Raw genomic sequence first — 19,310 nt, 5'->3', positions numbered from 1 at the left:
TTTTTTAATTAAGACTTAATGGTTTGTTTTTTGTTTTTAAACTAAACTTTGCACCCAAAGTTGGTCTTGAACTCATGCCCCTGAGATCAAGTCATATGCCCTATAGACTGAGCCAACCCATCGCTCCAAAGCTTAATGCTTTAGAGCAGTTTTAGGTTCATGGCAAAATTAGGGAAAAAGTGCAGAGATTTCCCATATATCCCCTGTCTTCACACATGCATAAATTCCCCAATTATCAGCCTCTCCCACGAAAGTAGTACATTCGTTACCATCAATGAACCCACACCGACATACCATAATTATTCAAGGCCCATAGTTTGCTTTATGGTTCAATTTTGGTGTTTACATTCTATGGATTTGGACAAATATACAATGGCATATATTCATTATAGTATCATACAGACGAGATTTACAGTCTAATATTTCTTCATCTCAAATGTGACACAACATGGTCAATTCTAAATCCTCACAGGATTTGAGAAGAAAAAAACTGTTTAAAACACAATAAGGCGGGGGGTGCCTGGGTGGCTCAGTGGGTAAAGTGTCTGCCTTTGGCTCAGACTGTGATCTGGAGTTCCTGGGATTGAGTCCCAAGTTGGGCTCCCTGCTCAGCAGGGAGTCTGCTTCTCCCTCTCCTTCTGCCCTTCCCCCTGCTTGTACTTTCTCTTTCTTTCTCTCTTTCTCTCTCACAAATAAATAAATAAAATCTTAAAAAAGAAACAATAAGGCAAGTAAGTTCAGAGTAGTGTTGTTTTGAGAGTGAGAAATTAGAATTGTACTTAATTTAAATATCCAAACACAGGAACCCAGTTTAATAAATTATAATGTAATCAACAGGGTCTTTGCAGTCATTAAAAATTATGTAGGAGAATAGTTAAAGGTACTAGAAAATTAAGTGAAAAAATTATAAAACAACATGTACACATCGAGGTTATTAAGGTCTATGGGGAGGCAGGGCTGGAGAGTTATCATTTACTAGATACAGAGTTTCTGTTTAGGATGATGGAAAAGTTCTAGAAATGGATAGTAGTGATGACTGCACAACATTATGATTGTACTTGATACCACTGAATTGTATACTTAAAAATGGATGGGGCACCTGGGTGCCTCAATGTGTTGGGTCTCTGCTTTCGGCTCAGGTGCTGATCTCAGGGTCCAGGGATCAACCCCCGCATGGGACTCTCTGCTCAGTGGGGAGCCTGCTTCCCCCACTCTCTCCTTCTGCCTTTCTGCCTACTTGTGATCTCTCTCTCTCTGTCTCAAATAAATAAATAAGATCTTTTTAAAAAGTGGTGAAAATGGTCAACTTTATACCATGTATATTTAACCCCCCAAAACTAAAAAAGAAAGCTGGAAGTTCGCAGAGAGTTCTTAGCAAGGTCAAAAATAATTCTCATGTGAAGATATGATGGTTTCTTACAGTTTGCTGCTGTTTGCATTATAATAATTGATGTTCTATTAAATTATTTACTGATATTTTCAGCACAAAAAGAAAAGTGTTTGGTTTAAAATAAAACATGCATAAGATGAACCTGTTCCTTAAATCTATCTACCTCTTATATGTATGTCTCTATACATCCATATATAGATATATACACACATTACATGCATGCCTGCCTTTTTTAAATTTTCTGTGATGAATATATATTACTCCTACACCAAAACCTTATTTATAAAAATGTATGAAGCATTATATAAACCGTAAGGAACTTTTATTATTCATTTAAGGGCTTTGGCCTATCATAGTGTGGAATATACAACTGTTGCCAAAGAAATCTTTCTCAGGTCATCTCCAAGACAGTGGTTGACTTTAACTTACAAGAAGAGGAAAACCATACTTGCAAAGTTCAAAAAGCAATGGACTACCTGGCTCATTTGGGACCTTGCAATAAGCTCATTATGTTTGGAGCCTTAGTCTGCGAGTGGATGGTGTTGACGACAAAGGACTCTGAATAAGTCTGGAGAGGTAGGCAGGTAACAAATGAACAGCTGACCAAATTAAAGAGCTTGGACTTTATCCTAAAGACAACAGCAAACCACTAATGGCTTTTGAGCCAATGATATGATTATATTTGCATATTAGAAAGATTATGGTGTTTGCATCATGGCAAATGGCCTGGAGAGGAGCAACACTGGAAGCAGAGAGGTTGATTAGAAGTCTGTTGTAGTCATCAGGGCCATCTGGACAGGAATGGTCACAATGGGAACAAAGCACATGGAACTCAGACCCATTAGAAAGTAGAACTGGGTCACACTTGGTACTAATTGGCTATGAGAACCAGAGGATCTAGGGTGCATCCTGGCTTTAGCCTTGGGCAATCAAGAGGGGCTGTGTCACTCACTGATACAAAAGTTGAGGGAGGCAGAAAGTAACAAGTTCAGCCTGGAACCAGATGAGCTTGAGGTGCCTATCCAGTTGGAAATCCAGGAAAGGGAGAACTCAGAAGAAGGATCAAAAGCCAGTGGAACATAGGTCAGATTTCCATGGAAAGAGATGCAGAGAGCAGGTTTTTAGCCTTTCTCAAAGGTGAAGGAGGGAAAATCTGATGAATATTATGAACATTTTCTCCAGAGATTTAGATTTATATCTTTAGAGAATCTGGCTGTTAATGGTATGAGACAGTTGAGACAGTTGAGGGTTGTCATAGGATCATAAGAGTTCTTTTTCTGCTGAGAGACTTGATAAGTGAGGGAGTGATTAAAGAAACAGGAAAGAGGAGGAATAGTTGGAAGACCAAATCCCTGGGAAGAGACAGAGAAACAGCCTCCATCCCAGAGCAAAAGGTATGAATCAGGCAGAGTAGGGACAAGTTTTTTTAAGGCAGGACATAAGGAAGCAAGACTAGAAGAGAATGCAAGAGACTTTGAGCGTTGTACTCCTGGAAGTTGAAGGCTTTCTTATCAGATGATCCCTCTGGACTTAAAAAGTAGGAGGCGAGGCCATCTATAATGAGGGTAACCAGAGGTCAGAAGTCTGTCAAATGGTCACTGCAGAGATTAGGGCATATAATCAGGGAGACGTCATAGAATTTCTAGGCTGTAGAAGCCCAGCCTAATATTTATAAGTAGGAATCAATCTGGGTGATTTTTCTGCAGCACATCTCAGGATCTTTGGTGTAAGTGAGAAGATGGCAATAGTACAATTTTTTGAAGGCTATAGATTTGCCAAGAATTGTGAGTAGGACAAAGGACAGTGGGGCAAAGCAGATGAGGAGTCAAGTAAGAACTGACCATAGATTCCTCACAACATTAAAAATAGAACTACACAATGACCCAGCAAATCTCACTTCTGGGTATTACCCAAAGAATTCAAAAACAAAAAAGTGTTCAACATCACTCGGCATCAGGGAACTATAATCAAAACCACAATAAGATACCACCTTACACCAGTCAGAATGGCTAAAATTAACAAGTCAGGAAACAACATATTTTGGCTAGGATTCAGAGTAAGGGCAGGCCTCTTACATTTCTTGGTGGGCATGCAAGCTGGTGCAGCCACTCTGGAAAACAGTACGGAGGTTCCTCAAAAAGCTGAAAAGAGAGCTACCCTATGACTCAGCATTCGCACTACTGGGTATTTACCCCAAAGATACAAATGTGATCCAAAGGGGGATCTGCACCCCAATGTTTATAGCAGCAATGTCCACAATAACCAAACTATGGAAAGAGCCCAGATGTCCACTGATGGATGAACAGATAAAGAAGATGTGGTTCATGTGTATAATGGAATACTACTCAGCCATCAAAAAATGAAATCTTGCCATTTGGAACAACATGAATGGAACTAGAGGGTATTATGCTAAGGGAAATAAGTCAGTCAGAGAAAGACAATTATTATATGATCTCACTCATATGTGGAATTTAAGAAACAAAACGAGATTATAAGGGGAGAAAGGAAAAAATAAAACAAGATGAAATCAGAGAGGGAGACAAATCATAAGAGACTCTTTTTTTTTTTTATAAAGGATTTTATTTACTTATTTGACACAGAGAGAGAGATCACAAGGAGGCAGAGAGGCAGGCAGAGAGAGAAGGGAAAGCAGGCTCCCCACTGAGCAGAGAGCCTAAAGTGGGGTTCGATCCCAGGACCCTGAAACCATGACCTGAGCTGAAGGCAGAGGCTTAACCCATGAGCCACCCAGGTGCCCCAAGAGATTCTTAATCGTAGGAGACAAACTGAAGGTTGCTGGAGATGAGAAGGCTGGGGAGTTGGGGAAACTGGATAATGGACATTAAGAAGGGCTCACGATGTAATAAGCACCGGGTATTATATAAGACTGATGAATCACTGACCTCTACCTCTGACACCAATAATACATTATATGTTAATTAATTGAATCTAAATAAAAAATTTTAAGAAGAATACAAAAAACTAATTCAAAGGGATATGCACACCCCAATACTTATAGCATTATTATGTACAATAGCCAAGATATGGAAGCAGCCCAAGTGTCCATTGATTGATGAGTGGATAAAGAAGATGTGAGATAGATATATATATGTGTGTGTGTGTGTATACATATATGTATGATATTACTCAGTCATAAAAAAGAATGAAATCTAGCCATTTGAAACAACATAGATGGAGCTAGAGAACATAATGCTAAGCCAAATAGGTCAGAGAAAGACAAATACCACCTGATTTCACTCATATGTGGAATTTAAGAAACAAACAAAAATGACCAATGGAAAAAAGAGGGAGAGACAGAAACAAGCCAAGACACAGATTCTTGGGGTGCCTGGGAGGCTCAGTCATTAGGCGTTTGCTTTCGGCTCAGGTCATGATCCCAGTATCATGGGATGGAGTCCCACATTGGGCTCTCTGCTCGATGGGAAGACTGCTTCTCCCTCTCCTGCTTCACCTGCTTGTATTCCCTCTCTCACTGTCTCTGTCTCTCTCTCTATAAATAAGTAAATAAAATATTTTTTAAAAAAAGAGAAGAAAAGAAACAGATTTAACTATAAAGAACAAACGGATGGCTACCAGAGGGGAAGTGGGTGGGGGAGGGGTGAAATATGTGACTGTGACGGGATTAAGGAGGCCACCTTTTGTGATGAGTACCGTGTTGAATCACTATTTTATACACCCGAAACTAATATTACACTGTATATTAACTGTACTGGAATTAAAATAAAACTTAATTTAATTTTTAAAAAAGGAAAAAAAAATTGACCATAGAATGATGTGCCCATTTTCAAAGCTATATAGAAAAAAGTGAGGCCAAGAAGGATGTGGGGGAAAGAGAAAATGAAATGATCTAAGAATTGGAAGTACCAAAGTTCTCAGTGATTCATTTTAAAACAGGACATTTACTTTCAGTTTTGTTATTTTTTAAAATTTCCAAGTGTCTTGATGCGTCTATGCTGTAGGTTGATCATGAAAACTTAGCCAGAACACTGAAACTAAGAGAAGCCATTTGACATAAAATTCCTTGCCTCGACATAATTGCAAAGACTACTGTATAATCGTTCATTTGTATTTCAGATATAAGACCAGAATTAGCCATTAAAATATATCTTCTTTTCCCATACTCAAGGCCAATATTACTCTGCATAAATAAAGTATATGGTCTGGGTATTAGATAATATTAGAGATTTAGAAATATTCTTACATGTATAAAGAAATTGGTTATGTAGGTCAATATCCTTAGTGTTAGCAGACGCTTTCTGAAATATATGGGAGTGAGGTGTGTGTGGCTGGCTCAGTCAGTAGAGCATGGGACTCTTGATCTTGTGGTTATGAGTTTGAGCCCCATGTTGGAAGCTGAGTTTATATAAAAATAAATTAAAAAATACAATTAAAATTTTAAAAATATATGGGTGTGAACCCCCAGTATATCTGCAATTTATTCTCAAATGGTTTTGGAAAAAAATTATATAATAGAGCAGATATAGCAAAATCATAGTTTTTTGGTTTTTTGGTTTTTTTTAAATCAGATTGGTTCTCAGTGGGGGAGAGGAAACAATTACTTCCTAGGAGATACTTTGCAATGTTTGGAGACATTTCTGGCTGACACAAGGTAAGAGTGGGGGTACTACTGGCATCTGGTAAGTAGCAGCCAGGAATGCCACTGAACATTCTACAATGCACAGGACAGCCTCCAACAACAAAAATTACCTATACCCAAATGTCTTATGCTGGGGTTGAGAAACTCTATTCTGGATAGTAGATAAACAGATGACCATGGTGCTAGTGCTAGCCTTTCAAATGTCCAAAATATTTTAGAATTTTTATTAAAGGAAACTTCAAACAAAAACTAAAGTATGAGAAGAAAAGAAGAAAATCAAATCTTTTCCAAGTAGTCAACCATAAATTGTTTTTGATGGTCGTCAAATACAGACCATTGTTTTGAATATGACAAGGGATGCTCTCAGAAACCATGATTTTTAGGTGGATGGTTGGAAACCATTCCTCATCTTCCTTCAGTCAATCAATCAAGAAAGAACATTGTCTTTATCCAGTATTGGAATTTTTGTATAAAATGTTTTCAAAGAGAGGAAAGGAAGCAAAAGGAAGAAGAGGAGATATTTGTAGATCCCTTTCTTTGACCCAACCATCCTGCTGGGCACTTTCCATACATCATCCAGGCTGGCTTGGACTCAGCTAACAGAGTGAAGTCAGTTGTGTCACACAATGACTAATTACATTCATTCAGTGATTTATTTGTCCATTCAACAAACCTTTATCAGATACCTACTAAGTTCCAGACAGTATTCTAGGCCCTGGAGATAGAGAAATAAATGCAGTATGACTCCTTAGTCTCAGGGTACATACAGCCTATTGAGGGAGACAGAAAATTTAATACTGAGCAATATAAAATGATCATCCTTAGAGGAATGGGTAGGTTTCTCTGGGAGCACACAATTGAGTAACCAACCCAGAGGAGTCTTCTCAGACCTGGAATAGTGAGGAGTAAATCACCTCAAGGGATGCTGAGACCAGAATAAAGTAAGCGAGGATAAGGAGTGTGGGAAGGCATCCCAGGCAGGTAGGACATCGTGCAAAGGCCCAGAGTTAAGAGGCAGGGAGTGGACGCCTTAGAGAGGGACTTGAGCATATATCAGAAGCTCCTAGAGAGCCTGAGCCCAGGCAGGTTGATATGTAAAATTAACTATCACAGCCTATATGTCTTCATCTGTAAGAGGGGAGACATAACTATCAAATTGTCTAACTATCTCTCAACATTCTTTTGAGAATAAAACCAAGTGACATTATGTATATAAATTTAGGTTACTGTAGAGGTATCAGAGATACTTATTAAAATCAACGCATGTATATGTCAGTTGTACTTTAGTACAGCTGAAAAAAATAAAATAAAATCAGTTCATTTAGAGCGAGAAATAATGTCATTTTCCAGATAACAAAACTGAGGAACAGTTGGCAGAGATGGTGCCAGCCCAAGTGCCCTGGGCCTGACTCCTGCACGCTCACCACTGTACCGCCCTGCCCTCCCTGCCACTGCAGTTCATAGAAAGCAATTCCCAGGCCCAAAAAAGCCCTCCTCTCCCAGTGGTCAACCTATCTGCCTGTTGCCCATAACCCACTGAATGAGGTAGATGACAAGGCTGACTGGCCCAGTTCGGAATGTTAGAGAATGACTCACCAAGTAGTTAAACATCTAACCCAGCTGAGCAAAGGCAACTGGTAAACCCAAGGTCAGACAGACTCATGAACTCAGTTTCACCCACTAGATCATACTTGAGGTTCAAGAACAGGCTCAGGGTTGTTTTCGCAAAGGGAAGCTAGGCCCCGAGACTGGCTCGGTCAGCAACTTAAACCCAAAAGGAGAACTCAGAAGCTTCATTCTGGAACCTCTGTTAAGGGAAAGCAGGATGGTTTGGGGAATTGGCATCTTCGGGCATTCCTATTATGAGCTACAAGAACCTTGTCTTTTTAAAATCCTCACATTTACATATCATTTTACACTTTAGATTTGCTTTTACTTTTACTTTTTATTTAGTTCTCATGGGTAGTACTATTGTCCCATTTTACAAATGAGAGTTTCAGTGACTTACTCTGGATGACACACCTAGCAGGTCTTTGGATTCCATTTCTTCAGCATTGAACTCCACCAAAATATTTACGTAAAATGGGTGTGGCCTGTGCCAATTGTTTTCAGTAGACAGGGTGATTGTGTATGTAGTATATGTGTATATATGTGTGTGCATATGCATGTGCGTGTGTTTTGCATGCCTTTATTTCCTAGTATTCTTTTGTCAATACCACTTCAGCATGTCATCTGCTTATTTTGTTGTTGTAGCTTGTTTTTTGTTTCTGTTTAACCACCGGAATCTGTTCATAAAAAGTAGAAAGTATTTTTGGTGAAAAAATCTTTGAAGTATTAAGATTTAAAGCAGTAGGCCTTTGTGATTTGATGGATAAAGTGAAATTACTTAATTTAAGTTTAATGGTGAACACTCTGTCCAGTAAAAAGAACATTGAGTCGGTTTCAGGATCTATCATGAGTTTTTTTTTTTTTTTTTTTAATTAAGAAAACAAAGTTTCAGCAGCTCCTTGAAACATTTTCCACAAATAACACACACAGGACTTCTGTGAGGGAAGTCAGAGGGCTAAGTAAAGTAAACAGAGAGACCTTGATCAGCTCCCTCTACAACTGATAACCCAGCTCCATAAAAATGTGAAGGTCTCAAGGTTGGGTAGAGATCAGTGTTCAACTTCAGAAAGCCACAGAAGCAGAACTGGAAAGACTTAGGCCTGTGAGTGAAGCCAGCAGTAGGAAGAGGTACACAGCTAATGATATACACATCATTTGTGTATTTTAAGCATTGCTTCTTCTCTTCCTGAATAACATCTGGTTTGCATGGAAGACACTTAGGGTAATCAAGTTTTCACCTTACAAAAATACATGTATACAAGCTGACAATGACCTGGGCTAAAGAGGTTTGTCTTTTAAAAATCCAGAATCCTTTTATTTTTCAAGAAAATATACTACTTTGCTTGGAATCACAAAACACCTTGATGCTGACACAGAACTGTACATCATCCAGGTGAAGACGGAATAATTTATCCAGAGTCACCCAGCCAAGTGGGCCCCTAGTTTCCTAACTTCCTGCTTTGATGCTCTCACTGAGGCGATGAGGAAATAAAAGAGATGCAAACAAAAATAACATGAAATATTTAGTGGCATGGGGGAAATATTGGCGATAAATTTTTGTGTTAAGAAAGCACATTCCATAATATGTATCACATGGTTCTATTTTGGGAGGAAATAGAGAAGGTATGTGTGCTAGGTATAAAAAGCCTGGGGACAGATTAGCAGGCCAAATCTCTAAGGGGGTAATCAGCAGGACTTGCTCTTTTCCTCTCTTATTTGTTTAAAAATTTTTTTTGGATTTTATAATAAATAAGTATAACTGATTTGAATAAGAAATTAATGTTATAAACAAAGAATTAAGCCTGGCTGGCTCACTCAGTAGATCATGCAACTCTTAATCTCAGGGTTGTGAGTTCCAGCCCTACACTGGATGTGGAGCCTACCTAAAAAATAAGTAAGTAAAATAAAATAAAATAAAATAAAAATGTATTTCTTGTAATCAGCACATAAACAAAGAATTAAGAGCATCCTAGGAAAGTCAGGCAGGTCCATTTCAGAAGTATAGAGAGAAGTAGCATTAGAACTCTTTCTTCTCAAGGGTTGGGAGAGAGAGGACTCTATTTATAGAAGCAGAGTGTTTGACCAGGGTTGTACTACAAGATGGCTAGAGCTGATGGACAAGTGGACACCTAAGAGCCAATGCATGGGCTACAAAACAAATATTTGGAGTGAAGGAAGGTGTGAAATCTTCCCTTTAGAGGGAATATCAGCTTACTGCTTCCGACTGCTCTTAACATCTGAACGATTGGAAAATATTGAGCCGTGAACCCTTGTGTTCACTTATTTTGAGGCACAAAATATTCCTCTGAAACTGATACTTTCTGAAGGAAGATAATCTTTCATGGCTACTCCATTTCTTTTTCCTACCTTGGCTGTATAGCTGATACTCAGACATAATAAAGACCAGGAAAAAAGGAATAAAGATAGTAAGTAGAAGGATGGGTGTATGGATGGAAGGATGGATGGATGGACTACTTTTATTTATGGAGCACCTCCTCTTTACTTGCCAGACTAATTTATGAGTTGTATAATTTCTAATCCTTCACATTGCTCCTAATCCTTACATTATTTCTAACTTCAACAGGAAGCCATTATTATTCCCATTTCAGAGATGGTAAAACAGGCTGAGAGAAGTTAAGCTACTATAGAGAACAGGATTCGAACCTAGTCCTGTCTGATTCAAAGACTTATGCCCTCTTCCAAGGCCACTGCCTCCTTTTCTGCACCCTGAGATGGTCCACCCTTCTCAGTGGATCCAGTATATTGCCAAAGCAGTAAGAAGAGCACTGGATTAGAAGTCTATTTCTGGATGCACCCCAGGCATGGATAGTTGTCTAAATGATCTCCAAATGGCTCCTGGCTGACCCTCTCCCATCTTCATAGTTTGCCTACACAAGAGACAATCTTTGCCACAGTTGGTTTTTTTATTTGTTTTTTTTTTTTAATTTTTTGACCCAAATCGACTCGTTGAGATAGAAAATCTCCTCCTTACATTAGAAAAGATGGAACTTGAAATGAAGTCTGTTTCAGAAACCAATTTAGTACAGAGTATAAAGGTAGGATGGGTTTTCTGAAAAGCGAACCCCAAATGGCAGAGCCCTCACTGTCAAACTTTATTTCCTTCTCTCATTTCCTTTTCATTTCATGCGCCTCTCGTAAATGCTTGTCTGTCCTCTGTGAACCAGCTAATGTTAGGACAGAAAGAACCTCAATTTCCTCAGAGCTCTTTTAAGGGGACCAACCCTAATGTGGTTTCTGTGTAGTTAACTGGTAGGCTCTTGTTAAGTAAACAACCCAACTTTGATACCAGAGAGTCTGTGGTCAGGATGGGGGTTGAGGTTGAAGGGGAGAAGAAGCAGGCTTGGAGGAAGTTTCAAGTAGAAGATTTCTCTACAAAAAAGAAAACAATATCTTGACTAAAGCTGCTCTCTATTTCACCAGTTGGGACCCATCCCCACTCTACACTGACCACATGCTGCCCTCTGCTCTTTATACTCGCCCTGCCTTCTACTCTTGGCCTTGGGCTGCAAGTCTGCTTTGAGTGATGTCAGAGAAGCTGCTCTATGTCCTACATGATCATTGAGAATATGGCTCATTTAACCACACAAGAGAAATTCTTCTTAGTGTTCTGTTCCAGAAAAGCTGCCTTTCTACCGATGATTGGTATGTTTTAGCTTATGAATGTTGGGAATCGAGTAGTTGATTTTCTTTCTCTGTTAGCTGCAAGGAAACTCAGCAGCCAAATTTGGGATCCACTTTTAGTTGAGTGTGCTGGGCCTTGTGGCATAATTTGAAGCACCAATCCTACTTCTTTTTTGTTGGATTCCTCCAACTACTTCTTTTCCTGTCCACTAGGTCTCTCTGTTTAAATATTTTTTGTTTAAAAAAAAATTGCACAGTGGGGTACCTGGATGGCTCAGTCGGTTAAGCATCTGCCTTTGGCTCAGGTCATGATCCCAGGGTCCTGGGATTGTGTCTCACATGGGGCTCCCTTCTTGGTGGGGAGTCTGCTTCTCCCTCTGCCTTCCCTCTTGGCTTATGCTCTCTCTCATGTACACATACACTCTCTCTCAAATAAGTAGATAAGATCTTTTTAAAAAAATAAAATAATAAATAAATAAATAAACAAATAAAAATTACTGCACTGCTTGTGTCTTTGGAAGCTGCCTTAAATTATTCTGGAACATGTAGGAACAACTGTATTATTTGCCATACCATGCTTTTCCTAACCTACAGTGACACCCTCCTTCTTCTTTAAGATTCATGGGAATGGGGTTCCCTGCAAATCTGTTTGCATCATGGGATCCTGCCTGACTGGCCAACTTGACTGGAATTGAGGTAGCTACCTGACCCAAGCTAAGCCACATATTCTTTCCTCCAGAAGTTTGAAATTGGAACTTGACAATTAATCTACTCAACTGATTCCCTGACCATGTAATATATCTACAGCATTGATTCTCAACAGTAGAGGCCCTATAAAGTCACTTGGAGCACTTTTTAAAAATATGGATTCATTCCTGATGATCAAGGAAGGCAAAGATACAAACAGATATGTAACCAAATAGATCTCCTGGTTGGATTTACCTGATGTCCTTTCTGTAAAGAGTTGTGACTGGAGAATAGTAGCACAAACCCCTAAATGACCCACCTCTCAGAAAATTGTTGCCTAGGAAGCATGAGACTGGAGTGTTTTCTCTTCACTGAAGTCCCAACCATCTGTGTGCGGACAGACAGAATTGTGAATGGAGTGAAGGACCTTTCACTACCCCTGAACTTTATTTTCTGACTGTTTTACTAGATTTCACTGCCCCCAATAGATTTATTACTTAACAAAGATTTGTTGAACCCATCCTGAATTGGAGTCCCTCTGCTGGATGCTATGGGAGAAGGTTGGGGAAGAGAAAGAAAGTAGGCACCTAGATGAAACTGACCCTAGGGAGACAGGCGACAAAAAATGGGGCAGAGCATGGTGCTCACATTCTCAGGATATAGCAATCGAAGGCACCAGAAGTTTGTTCTAAGCAGCACTAGTGGGCTCTCCTTATCTTGTTTTATGCACAGTAATCTATTATTCTTTCCATTTGTGGAAATAATCAAGGGTTGGCTAAAGTGGCATCGAAATTATGCCCATGAAGAGGTAGATGCAACCAGCCTCCAGTCTCATTTAAATCTAGATAAAAATCTATCTGATATTCTGCATATTAGAACTCCCACTTGAATTCCTTGCTCAACACCAATTTTCTCAGCTGGCCTTTCTTGCCCTTTCTTTTTATTGTTTATCTACCTTTGAAAATAGCAAAGAAATGGAGTGGGAAATGGAAAATTACTCTGTTGGAAAATCTTACCTTCCTAAATGCGAGCTTTCAATGCATTCAGAAATAGTCTATAGCTTTGCTGAGTGCTCCCAGACATCCCCAGCAGCTAGTGTAACTGACTCAGGTTCAGGTTGGAGAGGAAAGAAATAACAGTAATACTTAAAATTTATTGAGTACCTACATGTCAGACATTCTTCTAAGAGCTTAGATGCAATATCTTATTTAATAGTCAGAACAGCCTTTGAATAATTCTACCTTCTCTGCATAACAGAAGAGCAAACTGAGGCTTAAGAGGTAAAGGGAGGTGCCCAAGGTCATGCAAGGTCATTCATGGTAGAGAATGGAGTGGTATCTCAGCCTGTCCAATAGAACGCAAGGTCTTTATTTTTGATGGTTCAGTATCTAAAGTGCTTCAAGCAGTGCTGGGCACTTGGAAAGCACTCAATTAATATTTGCTAAATGAGTGAATAAGTGAACGACTATCTGGCTACAGAAGCAAATCTTCAGCAAGCAGGCAGAAAGAATCACACAGCTAACAGGTAGGTGCCCTACACCATGGATTCTGAGCTTGGGTTCCATGTGGCACAGAGGTATCCTCTTTCAGAAGTGATTGGTGGCACAGAAATAGTATCCCATGACCCAGAAGAGCTAGGTGCTAATCTTGGCTCTCCTGTTGCGTGACCTTGGACCCATGATCCCTGTGCCTTTCTGAGTTTCAGTTGTCTTTTCTGCAAAATGAGACCCCTAAGACTATTTCTAAATTCTTTTCCAAATCTAACAGCCTGTCATTCTCAAGAATGTTTACACTTATCTTTCAGATGAACCACTCTATGGACAAACCAAAAATGGCACCAAGAGCTGTGGGAAAAGAAGCATTCCCATTTTCCATTCTGGATTTGGTATCACCTCCTGTCTTCCTAGATTCTCTGCTGGGATGCTTCACAATGTGAGGGGTTTTTTTTCTCCCCTTTTCCTTTCTTTTTCTTTTTTCCATTTTTCAACTTTTAATTCTGAAGTAATCTTTGACTTGCAAAAAAAGAAAAACAGTAGAAAGAATTCCCGAATACCTATCACATAGTTTCCCCAAATGCTACCATTTTTTACGCATTTTTCACAGTGAAAAGATCACAATCAGAAAGTTAACATTAACAAAATACTGTTATCTGATCCACAGTCCTCAGGTTCACCAACTGTCCCACTGATGTTCTTTTTCTGGTCCAGAATGCAGTCCAAGTTCACATGTTACATGTGGTTGTCTTGTTTCATTAGTCTCCCTTAATAGGGAACAGATTCTCAGTCTGTCTTTGTCTTTCTTGCCCTTGACACATCTGAAGAGTTACTGCCCAGGTATATTTCAGAAGATCCCTTAATTTAGGTTTGTCTAATCTTAATTGAATACTTGCTCTACACTTTCAGTAAGAACACCATACAGGTGGTTTTATTTCCTTCTGAGTGCACTTCCTCAGAGGCTACATGGTGTCAATTTGTTGCTGCATTACCCATGAGGTAACTGATTACTCCTTTATTTTGTTTTTCATATTCTACATATTTAATCAGAAAAAAAATACCAGAATAATAATAGTACCCGCCTCCCAGGGTTGCTATAAGCACTAAATAGAAGAGAAAAATCGTACATGAAGCACTTAACCCAGTTCCTGGGACACAGTGAGACTGAACTGTTATATTATTACCGCATCATCATTTTTTTTTTCCTTTTAAAAGCAGATCGAACAATGAGAAACTTGTTTAGGTAAAGATGGGAGTTGCTGATGGAGCTGTACTCGGGGCATCTGCAGACACACATTCTGCTTTTGCATTTGCTGCTGCAGCTGTGCCCCCTAAGCCAGGAGAGTTCCAGCAGGCCCAGAGGGATCAGAGCCCTCAGTGTTTCCCTGTAAGGGCAGCAAATGTAACTAGAGTGTCATTTGAGTGTTTGGCGATTGTACACTCAGTGGCAGGGGACATGTCCATTCAGCCCCAGATCTGGCCTACAAGATGTCAGGTAACCTTTTCAAGGCTATGAGATTTTAATAGACTTCCAAGTCAAGTTGCCAGATATGATGTTTTTGCCTGGGTGAAACATATGATTAATGTATAAATCCAGGTTTTACAAGTGACATCTGCATACTGTATTTACTTAACTAACTGCAGACTGATTGACGTGTAGGCATTCCATAATATTTTTCTATTAGTCTGTGAATAGGCAGTCCGATGAATTATTTATTGGTCTAACACATCCTGGTGCTTTTTTTTTTCTTTTAAGAGAACAGTCTCTATTGGAAGTCCTGGCCTTGCTTAGCCAATTAACCTTCCCCCGTCCAGATCTCCTCTCTTGAGGACTAAACCATCAAAATCCAAAGTAACATTTAGTGTGTGGATGAAGGGATCATGCCTGCTCACGACCTCAGTCCCTTCCTGTTGTCATCTCCCCAAAGTCAGATGTAAAACTTTATTCCCAAATCAATTGTAATTGATGTACACACATTGAGTTCCTGTGTTTTTTTTCTAAAAATGAGCTAGAGCCTCTTGGCAAAGGAGAAAGAGAGATGGCAGACCCCTGTTCTTGCTAAATTTAGCCTCCTTGCCCTGACAATAACCGACAGGGCCAGGGATGGGGATAGGGTAGAGGATGGAGGAGATGACAACAAGAGCTGTTGAATCAGGTGTCGCTCTTATTTCCCCCTTTTCTTTCACTCTCTTGTTCTCTCTGGTGCTACTTTCTCCCCTCCTCCCCTCTGCCCCAAGGCTATGCTGGTAGTTCAAGTGAGACATGATGGTGGCCCGCAATGGCGATCAGTGGGGTTAAATTCAGAGGCTACTTTGAAGTTCGAGTTGACAGGACTTACTAATGGATTGGTTGAGGGGTGTGAGTGAAAGATTTTTGGCCTAAGCAACTAGCTGGGTGCTGGTGTCACTTACTGAGGTAGAGAACCCAGAGGAGAATGAATTTGGGGGTGGGGAAACTCGAGACTCTATTTTGGGACTTCTTGTTTTGTTCGTTTTCTTTTTTTTTTTTTTTTTAAGATTTTATTTATTTATTTGAGAGAAAGAGAGAGAGAGAGAGAACATGAGCAGAGGGAGTAGGACATGGAGAAACAGCAGACTCCCCACTGAGCAGGGAACGCGATGGGGCTCAATCCTGGGACTCCAGGATCACAACCTGAGTTTAAGGCAGACTCTCAACCGACGGAGGCGCCCCGGCGTCCCTTGTTTGGGAGCTCTTATGTTTAAGCTGCCTCTAACAAAACAGAGGAGAAATGCCGAGTAAGCAGTTTGGATACACAATTTAAAATTTAGGGTAGAGTATAGTGAAAACAACATGGGTCTTTATGTGGTACATTTTGAGTTATAAACATATTATAAGACTTTAACAATACATTTAACTTCTCTGAGCCCCAATTTTCATATTTGTCAATTGCACCTATATTACCCATATTTCAATTGCTTATTGCTTTGTAAGAAATCACTCCAAAATAGAGCAGCTTAAGATAACATTTACTATGTTTAATATAACGCTTAAGATAACATTTTTATGACTCTGTGGGTGGGACTCAGCCCGTCTTCTGGGTCTTCTACTTTTTCTGCTAGTTCTGTGGGTCTTCTGCTCGTTTTGCCTGAAAATCTTATGCACTTGCATTTAACAGGAGTTTCACTAAGGCTGAAATAATCTAAGACGGCCTCTCATCCCCTTAGAACTTCTTTCCATGTGACCTCTCATTATTTTGTAATTTAGCCCGAGCTTTTTACATGGCAACTAAATCTCAAGAGGAGAAATCTAACGTCAAAGCACTTATTCAGCCTTGATTTACACTGTGTCTGCTAATGTCCCATTGGGCAGAGTAAATCAGCTGGCCCAGCCCAGAATCCACGTGGCAAGGGAATACCTAGGGTGTTGACACTGGGACACATGATGTGAGAGTGGATTTGGGGGCAGATAAAATTGTCTGCCATGTGGCAGATGTTCAGTAAATATTAGCTGTTACTATTAAGATTTAGCAACCTTCAAAATCAATCCCCAGGACCTATATTTCCTATTTTACTTATAAAGGTACTGGGGAAGAAATTGACCTGCTTTTTTTTTGTCTCTTCTCTATGTTCTCCAACAGAAGTAGAACTGTAGTCTTTTTAACTTTGCCCTCCATTATGCTACCTAAGAGACGTACTGTGATTATTTAAAACTCAGCAAAGATGTGGTCTAATATTATGATTTTGAAAAAGTAAAAATTCTCATATCTTCTCATTAAAAATGGCTTTGAAACCAAAATTAAAAATCTGAACATCCATGCTCTTCCAATGTTTTTTTTCAAGCATAAAAGTTGTGTTTCAGTTTTGTGATTTTTTAACCTAAGCCCATTACAAGTCCTTATTTCTAACTGTAATTCTCCCACTATTTCTTTGCCATTTGGTATTTTTTCCTACATCAGTCTCATCCAAGGTCACTACACATATCTCAGTACTAAAGGAACAAATCACCCATGCTTTACCCACAGCTCTTCTCCTCCACAAAAACACACAGAGCAAGTCATTGTTTAGCAGTGACTTGGAAATATAGAGGGGGCACATAAGTGTTGCTTGTCCCAGTCTGGGCCCCAGAATCTTAACTGTAATGGTCACAAAAAGAATCTGCCAGCCCAGATATCTATATCTCTATATAGGACTGCCCAGAAGGGTTCTGAAATTTGGGACTTTTTAAAGATGACAAATAATTTTTTAAAATATTTTATTTATTTATTTGACAGACAGAGATCACAAGTAGTCAGAAAAGCAGGCAGAGAGAGAGAGAGAGAGGAGGAAGCAGGCTCTCTGCTGAGCAGAAAGCCCGATGCGGGGCTCGATCCCAGGACCCTGGGATCATGACCTGAGCCAAAGGCAGAGGCTTTAACCCACTGAGCCACCCAGGCGTCCCGACAAATGATTTTTGAGAATGATTGTACTTAGGCTATGACTCTATCTATCTATCTATCTATCTATCTATCTATCTGGATGTACACACATCTTTTATGTATAATAACAAAAGCTATGTAGGAGTGCTCTGTTATCCTTGGTAGGGTAAAAACACTTAACCAGTGGTGTTTGGTGAATATTTCTTTTCTTTTTGTATTTTATTAAGTTCCTGGCCCCAGATCTCAGGCCTACTCACGCTGAAAGGCCATTTCCTTGGGTCTTTCATTCCTATGGCAGAGCACATCTGGTCTGTCTTCCAAAATGATTTGTAAAATCTTATCTCCTTGTTGTACATGTGAGCCTCTGTTTCCCCTGCCATGGCCGCCCTAGCTGACCTTTGGCATCCTGTGTGTGCTTCTGCTTGTGTGACCCTGGGAAGGATAATGTATTCCCTTTCCTTTGACAAGAAAAATAACTTCCTGGTTGGGATCCAAACGTAAAATGCTCCATCCACTGGCGGTGGCTTGATTTCATAACATGTTCTGTGCAACAACTCTAAACATCTCTCTCCATCAGACCAGCACAGGGGTGCTCTTGCTAAATCACAATGCACACAATGTTGTCTGGGTAATAATAGTCGAAGGACACAAAGCAGATGGGATATGGATCGATTCTGAGTCTCAGAATTGACTTTTTCCTTTCTTACTGAATTGTTGGTGCCACTTTCGTAAAAGCCCATGGTTTACTTTATTCCTATGAGTCAAACAACTTCCTTTCTTCCCTCTATTTATAGAAATGCATTAGGAAATTATTTTCAAATTGGAAAATCATTGGCTAGGGAAACATCTTTTTATTTGTTTGAGATCACACCGTGCTAGCACCACCTTTTGCATTTTCATGAAGTGAAAAGACATTGATCCACTTTTTACCTTATTTTCATATAATAATTACATAGAACTATATGAGTCAAGATAACCCCAATTATTTTGTAGTAACAATTATCCCTGAATTTCAGTGCTGCAAGGTTTATTTCTCACTCATTCTACCTCCTAGAGTGAATTGCCCAGAGACCTCTGGTCAACAAGGTCACCCAACGACCTAGACTGGCAAGAGGCTGTATCTCAACTCATGCTTTCATGATCATCCAGGTAAGTTATAATGAATGTGGCAAATTGTACACTGACTCTTAAGCTTCTTTCCAGAAGTATCCCATCACTTTACTCATATTTCACTGGCCCAAGCAAGTCATATAGCGAAGACTGTCTTTAAAGGAGGGCAGGTCCAAATGTACGATGTTTCCAGCTGGACAATGTATGAAGGGCCACAGTGATTGATCCAGCACTTAACCAACCTCCCAAAGATCTAAGTAGCCTAAAATATGTGACTGAAGAAGAAAAGAAAGAAAGTGGGACACCTGGGTGGCTCAGTCGGTTAAACATCTGCCTTCGGCTCAGGTCATGTTCCCAGGGTCCTGGGATTGAGTCCCGCTTCCTAC

General features: G+C 39.7%; 1 long non-coding RNA gene across 1 annotated transcript in view; it reads left to right on the top strand.

The window, feature by feature from the left end:
• Window positions 1–19,310, top strand: part of LOC116589372 — a 64,148-nt gene that overhangs the window by 25,858 nt on the left and 18,980 nt on the right. Inside the window, exons 2-3 of the long non-coding RNA XR_004285290.1 lie at window positions 13,750–13,877; window positions 18,869–18,963. This is a non-coding gene — a long non-coding RNA (uncharacterized LOC116589372). The remainder of the gene's footprint in view (window positions 1–13,749; window positions 13,878–18,868; window positions 18,964–19,310) is intronic.

This window comes from Mustela erminea, chromosome 1, assembly GCF_009829155.1.
Source record: "Mustela erminea isolate mMusErm1 chromosome 1, mMusErm1.Pri, whole genome shotgun sequence".
Taxonomy (NCBI): Eukaryota; Metazoa; Chordata; class Mammalia; order Carnivora; family Mustelidae; genus Mustela; species Mustela erminea.
This window is presented reverse-complemented; position numbering and strand designations above follow the sequence as displayed.